The sequence below is a fragment of the Nycticebus coucang genome, chromosome 5 (assembly GCF_027406575.1).
Source record: "Nycticebus coucang isolate mNycCou1 chromosome 5, mNycCou1.pri, whole genome shotgun sequence".
Taxonomy (NCBI): domain Eukaryota; kingdom Metazoa; phylum Chordata; class Mammalia; order Primates; family Lorisidae; genus Nycticebus; species Nycticebus coucang.
In genome coordinates, this window is record NC_069784.1 from 60,820,449 (window position 1) to 60,836,546 (window position 16,098).

The following is a 16,098-nucleotide window of genomic DNA, read 5'->3' on the forward strand; positions in this document are numbered from 1 at the left end:
TCCTCTTAAAACTTCTCCAGGGCTGCGTCTTCCTTTGCGTGTTCACATGCTTTTGTTCCCGTTCCCCAGGATAGATGCTTCTGTTAATAGATGTCCTATTTCCCTAGGATTCTCTCCCCTGTTTCTTTTCAGGGACTTAGATGGTTTATTGTATTCTTCTGCTCATAATCTTTCCCATCCAGGCACCTGCTGTTCTTCAGACCCCCTGCAACGCTCTTCATGGTAACCCCACCTCCCTGCTTTCAGTTGTCCAAACTATGCCATTCTCATCAGTGCTCCAAGCTGGGGGCGGGAGGCAGAAACCAGTTTTTGTGTAGCCCCAGACCAGCCAGAACTTTGCATGAGAGTTCAACTTTTGTCCTTTCATCCCAAGGGAAGAGCTGGGAATCAGGTGGCTTGGGAAGGGGGTAGGATGAGGGCAAGCAAAACCATCATGGAATTTCTTTTCTTTTTTTTTTTTTTTTTTTTTTTGAGACAAGGTCTCAGTCTGTTGCCTGGGCTAGAGTGAGATGGTGTCCTTATGGGTCACAACAGCCTCCATCTCCTGGGCTCAAGCCATCCTTCTGGGATAGCTACAGACACACTCAGCTAATTTCTTCAAATTTTTTTTTTGTAGAGACAGGGTCTTGCTATGTTGCTCAGGTTGGTCTCAATTTCCCAGGCTCAAATGATCCTCCTACCTCAACCTCCCAAAGTGCTAGGATTGCAGGCGTGAGTTCCATGGCTGGCCTTCCTGCCATTCTGAATGTGGCTTTTTCTTGGTTGAGTGCTTAGTTGCTGCTGCTTCGTAAGTGGTTGCTAGAAGAGTTCTAACAAAGCTCTTTGGTTCGTATAAGGTTGTATGTTCTGTGTTTGTGGTGGGGGAAGTGAGGCCCGGGAACTTCCCAGTCTGCTCTCTTGCTGATATCACTGTCTTTCCTGGATTTTGACCAAGATAGTTTTTTTGTTTGTTTGTTTTTTTAAGAGACAGAGTTTCACTTTGTCACCCTCGGTAGAGTGCCGTGGTGTCACAGCCCCCAGAAACCTCCAGCTCTTGAGCTTAGGTGATTCTCTTGCCTCAGCCTCCCAAGTAGCTGGGACCACAGGTGCCCACCACAACGCCCGGCTATTTTTTGTTGCAGTTTGGCAGGGGCCGGGTTCGAACACGCTACCCTCGGTATATGGGGCTGGCGCCCTACCTGCTGAGCCACAAGTGCTGCCCTGACCAAGATGTTTTAATTACACTGTATCTTTTCTAGTGCTATTAACTATCCCACCAAAGAGGTTGTTCTGAATTACCTAGCACAAATTACCTACTCTAGTATGTTAAATTCCTCCTTCACAGATTAATCCCAATTGGTCATGATGGTTTGGGTTTTTTTTTTATTTTTATTTTTTTTATTGTTGGGGATTCATTGAGGGTACAATAAGCCAGGTTACACTGATTGCATTTGTTAGGTAAAGTCCCTCTTGCAATCCTGTTTTGCCCCAAAAGGTGTGGCACACACCAAGGCCCCACCCCACACCCTCCTTCCCTCTCTCTGCTCTTCCTTTCCCCACCCCTCCCTCTTTCTTTCTCTCTGTGCTCTCCCCTTCCATAATGGGTTGTTTGTGTTTTAACACACTGTTGAATTTTTATTTACCAAGGTACTAGTAACATGTACACTCAATATCAGTACATCAAATATTTATGTCAGAGTGTGCAGTTGGCTTTTAATTTTCTTCTCTTGGAAGAAGATTTCAGGAACAATTATGGTAAATTGTTACAACTTACCCATAGCTGGGTATAGTTTTTATTTTAATTTGTATTTGGAAATAATTATAGATTTGCAAGAAGTCGTATAGATAAAGAGATAGAGAGGAACTCTGTGCTATCTCTCATCCAGTTTACCCCAGTGATTACATTTTCCACAATTATAGTATGTATCAAAACCTAGAAACTGACATTGGTTACATGTGTGTACATAATCTTCTGACATTTTGTCATGTGCGCATACATTTGCATAACCACCACTACCATCAAGATACACAACTAGTCCATTCCCACGGAGATCTCCCTTTGTCATCATACCCACCCTTCTCTCCCACTATCCACTAATTTGTTTCCATCTTTATAATTTGTCATTTCAAGAATACGACAAGCATATATAGCATGTGACCTGTTCAGATTGGCTTTTTTTCACTTAACATACTTTATTCCTTTTTATTGCTGAGTAGTAGTCTGTGGTATAGATTTACCATTGTTTAAATATGCACCAATTGTAGGATTTTTATTCTTTCTTTTTTTTTTTTTTTTTTTGCAGTTTTTGACTGGGGCCGGCTTTGAACTCTCCACCTCTGGTATATAGGGCCCTACTCCTTGAGCCACAGGTACTGCCCCGATTATAGGATATTATGGTTGTTCACTTGTTTTTGATTATTACAAATAATGGTGCTATGTATAATGATGTACATGTTTTTATGTGAACATAAGTTTTAATTTCTCTGGGAAATCTGTTTATGAAACTGTCAAACTACTTCCAGAGTGGCCAGAGAGAGTGGGACCTTCCCGTTCCACCAGCAGCATATGGGAGACCTGGTTTCTCCACCTCCTCACCAGCACTTGTTAGTGTCTACTTCATATTTCAGCTGTTCCAATAGATGTGTATTATTACCTCATTTCCCTAAGGCTAGTGGTATTGGTGAACATTTTTTCATGTGCTTTTCTGCCATCCATATATCCTCTTGGATGAAATGTCTCCATTTATTTTGCCCATTTTCTATTTAGATTTATTCTTTACTGTCGTGTTTTGATAGTTCTTTATATAGTTTTATATATATATGTATATGTGTGGGGGGGATTTATTGTTTGGGATTCCTTGAGGGTACAAAGGATTAGGTTATACTGATTGCATTTGTTAGATAAAGTCCCTCTTATAATTGAGTCCTGCCCCCCAAAGAGGTGTGCCACACACTGTGACCTCTCACCCTTCCCCTCTCCCCTTTTCCCACTTGCTCCTTCTCCTCCCCCTCCCCTTGTCTTCATGTTAGAATTGAGTACATTGGATTCTTGTTTCTCCATTCTTGTGATGCTTTACTACGAATGTGTTCCACCTCCATCCAGGTACATTTAAAAATGTAAAGTATCAGTTCTTAGTAGCAGTCCTCCGTCAGGTATATGTGGTTTGCAAATATTTTCTCCAAGTCTATAGCTTGTCTTTCCATCTTCTTTTTTTTTTTTTTGTAGAGACAGAGTCTCACTTTACTGCCCTAGGTAGAGTGCCATGACGTCACAGGACTCACAGCAACCTCCAGCTCTTGGGTTTCCGCGATTCTCCTGCCTCAGCCTCCCGAGCAGTTGGGACTACAGGCGCCCACCACAACGCCCGGCTATTTTTTGGTTGCAGTTTGGCCGGGGCTGGGTTTGAACCCGCCAACCTCGGCATATGGGGCCGGCGCCCTACCCACTGAGCCACAGGCGTCACCCCCCATCTTCTTAATAGGATCATTCCAGAACAAAAAAATGTAATTTTGATGAAGTCCAATTAATTTATTTTTTTATTTTGTGAATAACTCTTCAAGCTAAGCCTGGTTTTCTGTTTTGCAGGTATGCTTTTAACTACAGACTCTGTTTATTGAATAGCTCTGAAATTATTGAGGTTTAACATTCTCAGATCATTTTGGACAATTTTTGTGTGTGTGAGAGTTTTTTCTCTCGATCCTATTTCATTTATTTTTCTTTATTCCTTTTGTTGTTGTTGTTTTTGGAGACAGTCTCACTTTGTTGCCCTGGGTAAAGTGCCATGACATCATAGCTCAAACCTCAAACTCTTGGGTTCAAGCAATTCTCTTGCCTCAGCCTCCCAAATAGTAGGGACTACAGGCGCCTGCCACAACGCCCAGCTGGTTTTAGACATGAAGTCTCACTCTGGCTCAGGCTCATCTTGAATGCGTGAGCTCAGGTAATCCACCCACCTCAGCCTCCCAGAGTGCTAGGCGTGAGCCACCGTGCCCAGCCCTATTTTTCCTGATTTCTTCCTTCTGCTTTCCCTGTTTACACCAGAGATCAGCCAACTTTTTCTGTAGATGACCAGGTAAGACCAGGATGTAAATATTTTTGGCTTTTCAGGTCATGCAGTCTCTTGCAAATGCTCTGCTCTGCCTCTGAGCAGGAAGGTAGCCACCACCGTATGTAAATGGATGAGCAGGGACACATTCCTTAAGGAAGCGTCCATTACTGGTAAAGACAGTTCTAGATAGGTGAATGATGAGAATTTATTTCATCTTTAATAATCATCAAACTAGATATAAAATCTAACTTGACTCTTACTTTCTCATAACCCTTTAAAAATTTATTCTGCTGGCTCGGGCCTGTAGCACAATGGTTATGGCACCAGCCACATACACCAAGGCTGGTGGGTTCGAATATGACCTGGGCCAGCTAAACAACAATGACAGCTGCAACAAAAAAATAGCCAGGAATTGTGGTGCGTGCCTGTAGTCCCAGCTACTTGGGAGGCTGAGGCAAGAGACTCACTTAAGCCCAAGAGTTGGAGGTTGCTGTGAGCTATGATGCCACCGCACTCTACCTGGGACAATATAGTGAGACTCTGTCTCAAAAAACAAACAAAAAAATAAAAACAAATTTATTCTGCTATCTTATTGCTCCTACTCAACACTTAGGAGACCCATTGCCTGTGTGTTCTTCCCTGAAAAAATCATCTTTTATCTTTGGTAGATTTTAGGCCTTTTTGGATTTTTCCTGCAATTCCATCCTGATGGGCTTAGTGTGGATTTATTCACTGTATTTGGCACACCTGGTGCTTCCTGACACTAAAGAGTCCTACTGCTCAAATATCTCTATTTTTTTTCATTCTGGAATTTGTTAGATATGTTGGGGACTCTCATTCCACCATCCTTCCACTGTCATATTTTTCAGTTCAATAATTTTCTCTTCTGCTCTTCAATATATTAAGTTGAAAATCTGTGAGTGGTTTTCATTTCTAAAAACTTTTTTATGGCATTATGCTTATCATTTTTAATTTCTTCTTTCATGACTGTGGTCTTAGGCAGCCACTAACTGTAGCTTCTGAAGGGTCTACTCTCATTCAGGTGCTAACTGTCATGCCTGTTCAGCCCGGCTTTAGCCTTGGGAATTATATGCAGCATTGATGGAAGGCGGGCCTGGGGCTTTCCAGACCCTAAAGGTGGAGTACACACAAATCCCCAAATTTTCAGGAGGTGCCATTATGGGGGACTCTGAACACTCAGCTTGGCAGGGCAGGAGGAGTGGATGGTGGTCTTTGGGCCTCGTTTTCTCCATAAGTATTTCTTTGCACGTGACTTATTTTGCTCTTAGCGCTTCCCAGGGAGAACCAATACTCAATTGTCATATAGAGAGCTAAGAGAAAGGGACTGGTTTTCCCTCCAAGGTGGAAAGCAGAAGGGGTCACCAAACAGGGGTCACCAAACAGGGGTCGGAGTGCCTGCTGGCCAGGACAGCTTACCACACTCTGGAAGAGGGCCCAGGGAAACGAAGCCCCGGACACACAGGTGGATGTAGGCAGCCGCTAGGTTGCAGGCAGGTTGGAGGTCCTGGAGGCCACAGGTATCCTGGATGCATAGGCTGAGGAAGGGCTTAGGGTCCACCTGAAATAAGGATGACCCACAGTTACCGCCCCTGCACTCTTGGGAATGGCTCGAGGAAGGGGTATAGGCTAGAGTGGGGCAAAGGCCTACTTTTGCTCCGTGATCCCTCTGCTGAGTGGCCTCCCACAGGGGCCCAGCCTCACACTCACCACCTGGAAGCAGTCCCCCAGGCCAGAGTGGGGGTCCTGGAAGAAAGCCTGGCAGGTGTGGCTCTGCTCCGGGCATGCTTGCTGAGGTTTCTCAGTGGCCTTGCAGTCACCACTCACCTGGTGGGACAGACATGAGACTCAGGCCCCCAGGCTCCCCAGCAGAAGATATCCCCCACTGTGGCCCTAAGGAGTTCTCTGCGAGGCCAGCAGCCCACCTGCTTCTCCCAGGGCTCTGGAAAGAGCAGCATTCAAGAAACTCCAAGGGAGGAACCCACGTGGGATGCTTCTCAGGTCCACAGACAGTCCCCACTGACACTTCCCTCTCCAGGGCACACCCAGCCTGCTCTCCTGAGTGCCACCCCTAACCACAGAGCCCTGGGAGGTACAGGGGGTGGAAGGGCACGACTCACCTGCCAGGCCTTGCTGAGCTCCTCCAGGCTGCCAGCCCTGGAGCCATCAGGCAGCATCAGCTCATTGCCTGCTTCATTGTCATTGGTGCCCAGAAGACCTGCGGATACACCTGTGGGGCAGGGGCCAGACTGTGAGGGCCCTGCTCTTCCCCCTACTGGCCCAGCCCTTGGCCAAAGGGATTCCATGTGTGTGCATGAGGCACATGGAGAAACTGCAGAATCCCTTGTCTTCGCCCAGTGGAGAGAGAGGACAGCGAGAAAGTCAGAATGCCCTGGCTTTACGGCTGTGAGCCATGGGAACGGGGGATTCACTGTGGCTCTGTCAGGCCACTTGGAATCACGGACAGTAGCCATGAGGACTAGCTGAGACCCAGAACTTACACAATACAATGCTAGAAACAAGGGCAGTGGCCACTCTGCAGTCACAGATGTTATCACTCCTGGATCAGGTGCTGTCCCACAGCAGGGAGAGAGGACTTGGGGGTTCTCCCCAGTTCTGAAGCATTTAAGCTGTTCTCTTGCCCGCATCAGTTATGAGGTCCCCAAGAGCCCCTGGGCCTCCTGCCCTCAGCCCTGGAAGCTGGTTGCAGTCTACCCCAAAGAGCTTGTTCTGGGCCCCAGACCCACTGTGGTGCCAGAAGCCCAGGGTCAGGCTGCAGAGGCCAGCTTGAATGTGACAGGAGAGCGAGACCCCATCCTCACTGACCAGCTCGATCCTGAGGCTGCCACTCCTCATCTTGGCAGGAGGCAGTCTGAGGTCTGGGCAGCTGTCCCCAGGCAGGGAGGAGTTGTGCAGCCTGTATTTCTGTGGGCCAGGCAGGGGCTAGGCAGGACGGCTAGCCCACAGCAGGGAAGCAGGCTGGATGACTGGTCTGGTGGACACAGGTCTCAAAGGGAAGACCTAACCCCTTCCCCATCCCCAGCTCTCACACCCCTCCTGCTCACCTTTAGGCCGGGGTAGAGGACCAGGGTCATGCCACCCAGCTCTGCAGACAGGACCACAAGTCCTGAGCCCACCCATCTCAACACCAGTGAGAACGTGTTATGAGAAAAGTCCTGGGCCAGCAGGAAGATGCCACACTGGGCACTGAGGCCCCACACCTGACCGTCGAAGGTCACCACGTGCTGAGCCCCGGCCACCGTGGCGTAGTCTGGGAAGAAGAGGCCCAAAGGTAGGGTAAGTGGGCCTCCCTGGGTGGGACCTGATGCCCGCCCCAACCAAGGACATGGGACCTATCCCAGCAGCTAGGGTCCCAGGGAGCCAATCCTGGCTTCATGACAACTTGAACTCCAGGGACTCCCCCAAAATGAGGGGCTATAGCCAATTCAGCAATAGAAGGGAATGACATACTGAGGCCTGATACACTATAGGTGAATCTTGAAAACGCTGTGCTATGTGAAGGAGCCTGCCACAAAAGGTTATCTGCTTCTGTTTAAGTGGAATGTCTGGCACAGGCAAACCCATAGGCAGGGTGGTATAATCATACCACTATGATTATATTATAGAACCCACCAAATTGTACACTTAATTTATTTTTTTGAGACAGAGTCTCACTTCGTTGCACTCTGTAGAGTGCTGTCACGTCACAGCTCATAGCAACTTCAAACTATTGGGCTCAAGTGATTCTCTTGCCTCAGCCTCCCGAGTAGCTGGGACTATAGGTGCCTGCCACAGCACCTGGCTATTTTTGTTGTTGTTGTAGTTGTTGTTGTTTGGCACACTCAGGGTGGGTTCGAATCTGCCAGCCCCAGTGTATGTGGCTGGAGCCCTAGCTGCTCAGCTATAGGCACTGAGCCCAAATTGTATACTTTAAATGTATGAATTATATCTCAACAAAGGTTTTAGGGTTAAAAAGAGAAATTCTTTTTAAAAAGTGTAAGGCCCAAAAACAAACAAACAAACAAACAAACAAACTAAAGTGTAAGGCCAAAGACTCCATCAGATATAAGACAGATGCCCCATGGACCTGGCCCTGCCCTCTTCAGGGTGGGCAAAAGGTGGCCCAAGAAGGGCACTTTTGGCCAATCCAGCCAGCACTGCAGCTTGGGGGTACATGGGGCAAGGATGCAACATCTGGGCACATGTGCACATCCAGGCATCTGGAAGCCTCATGAGGGAGGTCCTAATTGCCCCATCAGCAGCTATCCGATAGGCCCAAGGCCACATACCCTGGGAACTTAAAAACCAGGACTTTTCTATATTGACCTGATGCCCAGTCACACAGATGCACCCCTGACTCCAGGGAGGCTCCTCGGCAAGGGTCCCATTCAGGTAAACCACATCTCCCCCCTGGACCTGAGATCTCCCCTGTAGGCAGGGCTTGGGCTCAAATAGCACATGCTTGTCACCCACAGGAGCAAGCCTCATTGCTACCCACATCTCACAGTGGAGGAAACAGGTCCAGAGAGGTGTCCAGGATGAAAATACCCCAGGGACTCGGGGCACCCAGAGCATTGTCCAATCCCAACACAGCCCTTCACTTCAGGCCCTGTGTGGTGAGTCTGGACTCAAGCAGTGGCCTTCTGGCTGCAACTCCTCCTGCTGCTCCAAGAGGGCCATGGGGAGGGAGCTGGCACCCCTCTACTGGGCCCCAGGCTCAGGTCTTATGACATTATGGACAAAAGAGCAGGATCTAAACCCTGAGCCCTAGTCCCGAGGACCTTGCACTTGTGATGCCAGGAGCCTATCCGAGCTTCCTGCACCACCAGGTGCCCCTCTCTTGCCCCTGCATGATCCTGCTGCTGTGTCCCCCAGGGCAGGGGGCTTCTGGGGAAGAGGGCAGTGTGGGCCTGGGCAGGACTCACATTCCAGGGGGCTGCCCAACAGGCATCGTCTGAGCCCATAGTACTGGGCCAGCATGTTGGCCCCACACAGCTCCCGGAGTGGCTACAGCAGCCTATCCTCCACCAGGTAGCTGGTCACCTGGGCAACACCCAGGGGCTTGTCCCCCGCAGGCAGCAGCGGCAACATCACCACCACGGAGCAGTTCCTGGAGGGACATGGGGGACAAGTCACTGTGCCCGTGTGAACCTCATTCCCTTAGTTGCAGAATGGCGATCACCAGAGCTGAGGCAGAACCACTGGAGTGTGGCAGTGATGCAGGGAGCACCAGAGCCCCTTGGAGGGAGGGAGAGACTGTCTGTGTGGAAATGCCCAGTGGATGAGGCTGAGGGTAGTAACACTGAGGCCATAGTGTCTGAGCTCACACGTGTCCTGCCCCTGGGCCTTCGGTCAGTGTGGGGTCAGGGCTGTGTACAGGGCACGCAGAGCTGAGTGGGCAGAAATAGGAGCTCAGAGCCCAAGGGAACATAGGGCTAGAAGTTCTTGGAAATCTCCACAGCTTGCAGGAGGACTCTGGAACTCTCTCAGGTTGTAGAAGGGGAGGTCAGGCTGACCTGCAGGGTCTGAATGAGCAGTGAGGCCCCAGCTCCCATCAGGGGTGCAGTGGGCAGAGGAATGCTTCCCTCCCTGTCAATGGGAGGAGGCAGCACAGGGGGCCTCATCTGCCTTCTAGGAAGCCCAGACCTGCAGCTTCGGGCAGGAGGCAGCTTGGGAGCCCCACCCCCGCTGCTGGAGTACCCTTTACAGCACCCCTACCCCATTGTGTCCGGCTCCCACTCACCAGGTAGGACCTGCCATTTGCACGCAGCCCTGTCTGGGAGATCATCCTGCCTGAGGCCAAACCCCACCTTGTTTGTGGCTCTTCCCTTTACTGGCTTACATTCTGGCTACAAGAGCCATGCCTGCCCCAGGGCAGGATTGTACAGGGTGCCTTTTACCTGTGAGGTGGGTATATGACCCCTTTTACAGTTTCCTCACTCTTTTACGGGTGGGAAAACTGAGGCACAGGAAGCCAATGGGGTAGAGCTGTATTCAAACCAAGATTCAGGGCCAACCTTTCCCCAATCCTAGATGCGCCTTGTGTCCACCAGCTGTGGGGAGAGGACCAGCACCTCCTCACTCCGCCAACTCCCAAATTACCCTGCAGCCCAGGCCTCCACACGCCTACTGCTTACACAGCAGCTTCAATCAGGGGTCCTCTTGGCTTCTCATCAACCCCCAGGATAGGATAATCACTAGCCCCCAAGCTGAGCCCTGGAACCTGTGACCTTACATGGTCAAAGAGGCATTGCAGATGTGGTCAAGGATCTTGTGGTGGGGACGCTGTAATCCATAGGGGCCCACAGGAGGGAGGTGAAGTAATCAGTAACCTCCCCAACTCACCGCCCCTCCCTCTCACATGTTCTGCTCTTCACTGGCTTCTGTATGAACCCCCCCGTGCTGGCCGGGTCCTTCCCTGGAACTCTCCTCCCACGATACCCACATGGCCAATGGCCTCACCCAAACTCCGCCTCCGTGTGAAGCCAGCCCTGGCTGCACTGCTGCACACGCCCCCGCGGCCCACTCATCCTGCCTGACTTTCTTTCTGCAGCATTTGCCACTTAACATGTAGATCAGGGGTCAGTAGAACTATGGTCAAGGGGCCACACCCAGGCTGTGGCCTGTTTTAGGATGGCCTATAAGCCAAGAATAGTATTTTCATGTTTAAAGGATAAGTACAAAATAAAAACAAGTTGATGCGCCAGAGCCCGTATGCCCGCCAAACCTAAATGTTTACGCCCAGGCTGTGGGTGACTTGCTTTGTGTCCCCCCACCTCACCTCCCACCCACGAGTGTCCTCAGGTCCTCGGGCAGAGATCTGTCTTGTACAGAGAGAGTGCCCATAAAGTACCTTTGGAGTGAAGAATGAGCCTCAGTTTCCTCAACTGTAAAGTGGGGGTTGAAAATGCCTACATGGCAGGGTTGTCACAGGAGTAAGACATTGAGGTATGAGAGTATTCAGCTCTGTACTTGGCCCGTGGCAGGACTACAGGACGTGTCAGTCCCAAATCCCAAGTTACCTGGCTGAGAAGTGGTATAGGCCCAGCAAGGGTTTGCAGAGCCTCCTTCTGATGGGAAGCCTGAAGAGAGAGGGGGCAATCAGAGCTAGCAGGGTCCCTGGCCTCATCTTCCAACTGTGTCCCATCCCTGTCCCCAGCTCACCAGCTACACGACACCCCTCGTGGCTCCCAGGGCTGCCCCGATTGGCCTCCCAGGTAGCCAGACCTGCAGCCGCTGCATGGCCTCCTGGGCCCGCTACTGCCATACCATGTCCAGGGGCTGCAGTGTCACCTCCAAGTAGGCATCCTTCAGCGTGGCCAGGGGCCCTGCAATGGGCAGCCACTGCATGCTGTGAGGCCTGCAGGCTTCTGGCTGCAGGTGAGAAATCCAACCCCACCCAGACATCCCAGGCTGCTAGGAAATAGGGCTTATTCCCAGGAGTAAGGTGGCGGGGAGAGAGGTAGAGGAACAGGGCAGAGGGCATTAGACACTGCAGATGGGAGCTAACGGTGGGCCTGATTCCTGTCCTGTGGAAGGCCTCCACACAAGGGTGGCCCTTTGCAGGTGACTAGAACCTGGATTTTAGAATGGTGCTTACCACTCTTGGGAATGGGAAGGGGTTTGCGCTGAACATGCACATGCCTTCATTTGGGAGCCTAGAATCTTGGTACATGCCAAGCAGCTGCCTATATGACCAGCTCCAGTAAAAACCGTGGAGCCCTCCTGGGTCTCTAATGGGCTCCCAGGTGGACAACATGTGACACATGTTGTCACAATTCAGTGCTGGGGGTATCAAGTGCCTCCCATGTGACCCTACCAGAAAAGGACATTGCAAGCTGCGCCTGGCCTCCCAGACACCGCCCTGCATGTCTGCCCTTTGTCGAGTCTGCTGTGTCCTTTCTCTGCACTAAATCACAACTGTGCACAGAGTCCCGTGAGGCTGCCTGGGGTGGTCGTGGAGACTCCAGCACAGACAGCAGAGACATAAGCATGGGAAGAAGAGAGACAACACAAGCCCAGCCCGGCACGGGGGGGCTGCCTGGTGCTGGGCGGGTATCAGCCCAGGGACTCCTGCCTTGTGGAGAGACCAGAGCCTCCCAGTCTGACCAGGAGGGTGGTCGGAGCAACAGCTGTTTACTAACCAGGACCTGTAACAATGACATGGCTACACTGTGCTCAGCACAGAGTCCTATGGCAGCAAGTCTCAGAGAAACAAGGCTGTATGCACAAGAGAAATCGGGTGGAGAGCTGAGGAAACTTAGGCAGCAGCCAGAGGGCCACCAGCCTGCAGACCTCTAAGAATGGTGATAACAGATAGCACACTGAGGGGAAACAAAGGCAGTGGGTCCATAAGAAATAAGGTAGAATCTAAACAAAGTTGGGCTGCAGGCCCCAGAAATGAGGCTGCCTTTCCAATTGCATGGTGTGTGCCAAGGGTCTGGATGTGGGGGCCTGGGTCAGGTGGGGTTTGGGTGCAGGACTGTGCCCTCTCCCCCACACTCATGTTCCAGCTCGTTCCGTAGCTGCTCCAGCCCCTGCTGTAGCTGCTCCAGGTAGAGTGGCAGGTGGTGTGGGTCAGCACCTGCAGGACCTGGCTTTGGCCCCACAGGGTGGCCACCACCCCGCTGCTCGCCCGCATGGTCCCCAGACCCACCTGGGACAGCTGGAGGAGGAGGCCGGCCACGTTGTCCAGGGTGTCTGCTGGCTGCACCTGGGCAGGGAACCGAGGCAGGATCAGCGCGAGTCTGGGACACAGAACATTCCAGACCCTCATGCCTGGGTGGGATGACTGGTAAGCAAGGGCACAGGCCCCACCAGACAGATCTCCATGAAGAGTCTTCCACCCTCCCTCCTCCCGTTCCCCAACACATTCTACCCACCAGCTGCCAGAACATTTTCACATAGGCGTCTAAGCCTAGAATTTTCTCCTCCAGCTGGGCTTGTACCTGGGACCCAATTGCTGCAATCCTGGACTATAGGGACAGAGGAATTGGCTGGGAGGTCCCTCAGGGCTCCATAGGAATGAATTGCCTAGAAGGTGCTCAGTGCCAGCAACAGGGCCTAGGAGGGTGTGGGCCACACCATGGGGCTGTCTCCTCTGTTTTTTTCTGTGCACTGAGGGACCCAAAGGGCTCAGGGCTCTTGGCACTGTGGCTTCCCCTGTCTCCAGCTGTCTCACCTCCACGTGGCCCAGCAAGATCCCCTGACAGCCATGTGAGGCCAGGAGGAGGCTCTGGTTGGCAGCTTGCCGAGTCAGGCGTCCCAGAGGCTGGACAGTCTGTCTACCATCCTGAAACAGGGCCTCCACCTCGGCTGTCTGCCTGTGGGCACACGCCCACACCATCACTCTCTTCTCCAATCCCTGGGGATGGGAAGAGACCTGTTGTCACACACACCACTTCTCCCTCTGCTCCCCCCCACCCCGCCCCACTCCTTTTCCACTCCACAGCCTGCTGTAGCTCCTCATTGCCCCCAGGAAAAGCCTCAAGGCCCTAAATCAATCTTCTGAGCCATCTGAAAACCCCAACGCCAGACCTTCCTCTGGCCAGCCAACCTCACCTGGCCCAGCCTCAATTGACAAGGCTCAGTCAGGCGGAGATGGCAAGAGGCCCGGCAGGGTTTACTCTGATTTCTGAGCTCCCAACACCCAGCACCTGTTCTTTCTCAGGCCAAGTTGAGCCCTGCCCCAACTAATGGAGCTAAGACCCGGCTACCACTCACCCTCCTCGTGGGCCACAGAGGCCTGAAGACAGCTTGGGCCCTGAGACACAGACAGCCTCATTTTCTCATCCCTGTTGTCCATGCTTCCTTCCAGCTGGACCAGGCTCTGAGAAGCTGAGGTGGAGACGCGGCCCAGCAGGCCGACCCGCTGACCCTTGGGGCTGCGCAGCTGGGAGGGGGAGAGCAGAGGCCTGAGTAGGCACCCCCGCCCCAACCACAGGGCTGAGTCCCTACCTATCACAGAAAGTACCTGTGAAAACACCCAGTTAGGAGCCCACCAACGCAGCAGCACCTGCCATCAGAGGGGCCCCAGGCCAGATAGATACTGTGATCTAATTGGTCTGGGGGAGTCCTAGACATGGGCACTTTTAACATTCTCACGCCCAGATGTCTCTACCTGCAGCTCAGCTTTTCTAAGTCTGCATGAGAACCACTGCAAAGGACTTAGTGAGATCATGGGTAAGCCTGGTATAAAGACTGTGGGACCACCCAGTTTATCTGAATGCTTGCAGGCACCTAGCCTTAAAGGAGGGGCATATAAGGACAGGCGAGTCTTGACTGGGGTGGGAGTAAAGTCAGGAAAGGCCACGGAGACCCTGCAGGGAAGAGACCAAGGAGTACCCCAGAAGCAGTGGTGGGAAGGGGAGCCCTCTGTGGCCCAGACCAAGCTGCCCTATATTCTAATTTTTTTTTTTTTTTTTTTTGAGACAGTCTCACTTTGTTGTCCTCGGTAGAGTGTCATGGTGTCATAGCTCACAGCAATCTCAGACTCTTGGGCTCAAGCAATTCTTTTACCTCAGCCTTCCAAGTAGCTAGGACTACAGGTGCCCACCATAACACCTGGCTATTTTTTTGTTGCAGTTGTCATTGTTTAGCTGGCCCAGGCTGGGTTTTAACCCGCCAGCCTCAGTGTATATGACTGGCGCCATAACCACTGTGGTACAGGCACCAAGCCTGCCCCATATTCTAGATACTACAACTGACAAGGCTGTGCAATCTTGAATAAGTGTGCCACCCTCTCTGTGCCTCAGCTTCAAAATCTGTAAAATGATATAGAACAGTGGTTCTCTAAATTCAGCTGAAATCAGAATTACTATATATGTGTGAGATGAGTTGAATTGTGTTCCTCAAATAGATATGTTGAAGTTCTAACTCCTTGTACCTGTGATCATGACCTTAATTTTTTTGCAGATATCATCAAGTTAAAACAAGATCATACTGGGTTAAGGTAGGTTATAAATCCAATGAATGCTGTCCCTATGGAAGGCTTTGTGAAAACACAGATGCACACGCGCTTGGAAGGATGAAAGCCAGTAAAAACGGAGGCAAGGAGTGGAATGATGTTGCCACAGCCAAAGGTTCCCAACAGCCAGCAGAAGCTACACATAGCAGGGAAGGATTCTTCCCTACAACTTTCAGAGGAAGCACGACCTTACAGATTACTTGACTTTGGACTTCTGGCCTCTTGAACTGTTAGATAATAAATTTCTGTGTTAAGCCTCCCAGTTGGTTATTTGTTAAAAAACAGTCCCAGGAATCTAATGCAGGGTCCTTCCCCAGAGATTTCCAAGCTGGTGTGTGTGTGTGCAGGTGGAGCCCAGGAATCCTTATGAGATTTAACAGTGTAGGAGGTGATCCTGCTTGGAGAGTGGGGGGCAAGGGGTGTTCTGCAGACCATGCATAGAGTCTTCCCATGATGGGCTTCCAGCGTCTGGGCTCAGCCCTACTAGCTATCACTGCCAGCCAGAGCCCTGCCCTCCATGCAACTTGGGAGAGTGCCTGACCACCTTGAATCTGTCCTTCCTCTGCACTGGGGCCATGGGGGTTGCTGTGAGGGCCAACAAGGCTGAGAAAGGCTCTGTCCACTTCACAGATCCAAGAATGGAGCAAGACAGAAGTACTGGGACCAGCTGTCCACTTGAAGGACTGACCACATGCTAAATATCCCACATGGGCCTGATCATGTGGGCCTCACTCTTAGGCCTCCTATTCCAAAGAGGGAGGCCATGGGCACTGGGCTTACAGATCCTGGGGGCCTGACTGGCAAGTGGGGAAATGGCAGTCATTCCTGGGGAATAAAGACCTTGGAAAGAAAAGCTTATTTGAAATGGCCATGGCTGCTGGGCTGAGTGAATTTCCAACCCAGAAACATCATTGTTGTTCAGCTCTGAATGCCACAAGGAAGGACATGCCCATCTTGTGAGCAGCTGCTATGTGCAGATGCTGTATAAACATTGTCTGTGCTCCTCTGAACTCTGTAAAGGAGGAAGGATTTGTTTCCATTTGCCAGAAGGGAAGATTGAGGCTCAGAGAAGGAAAGTCATAAGGT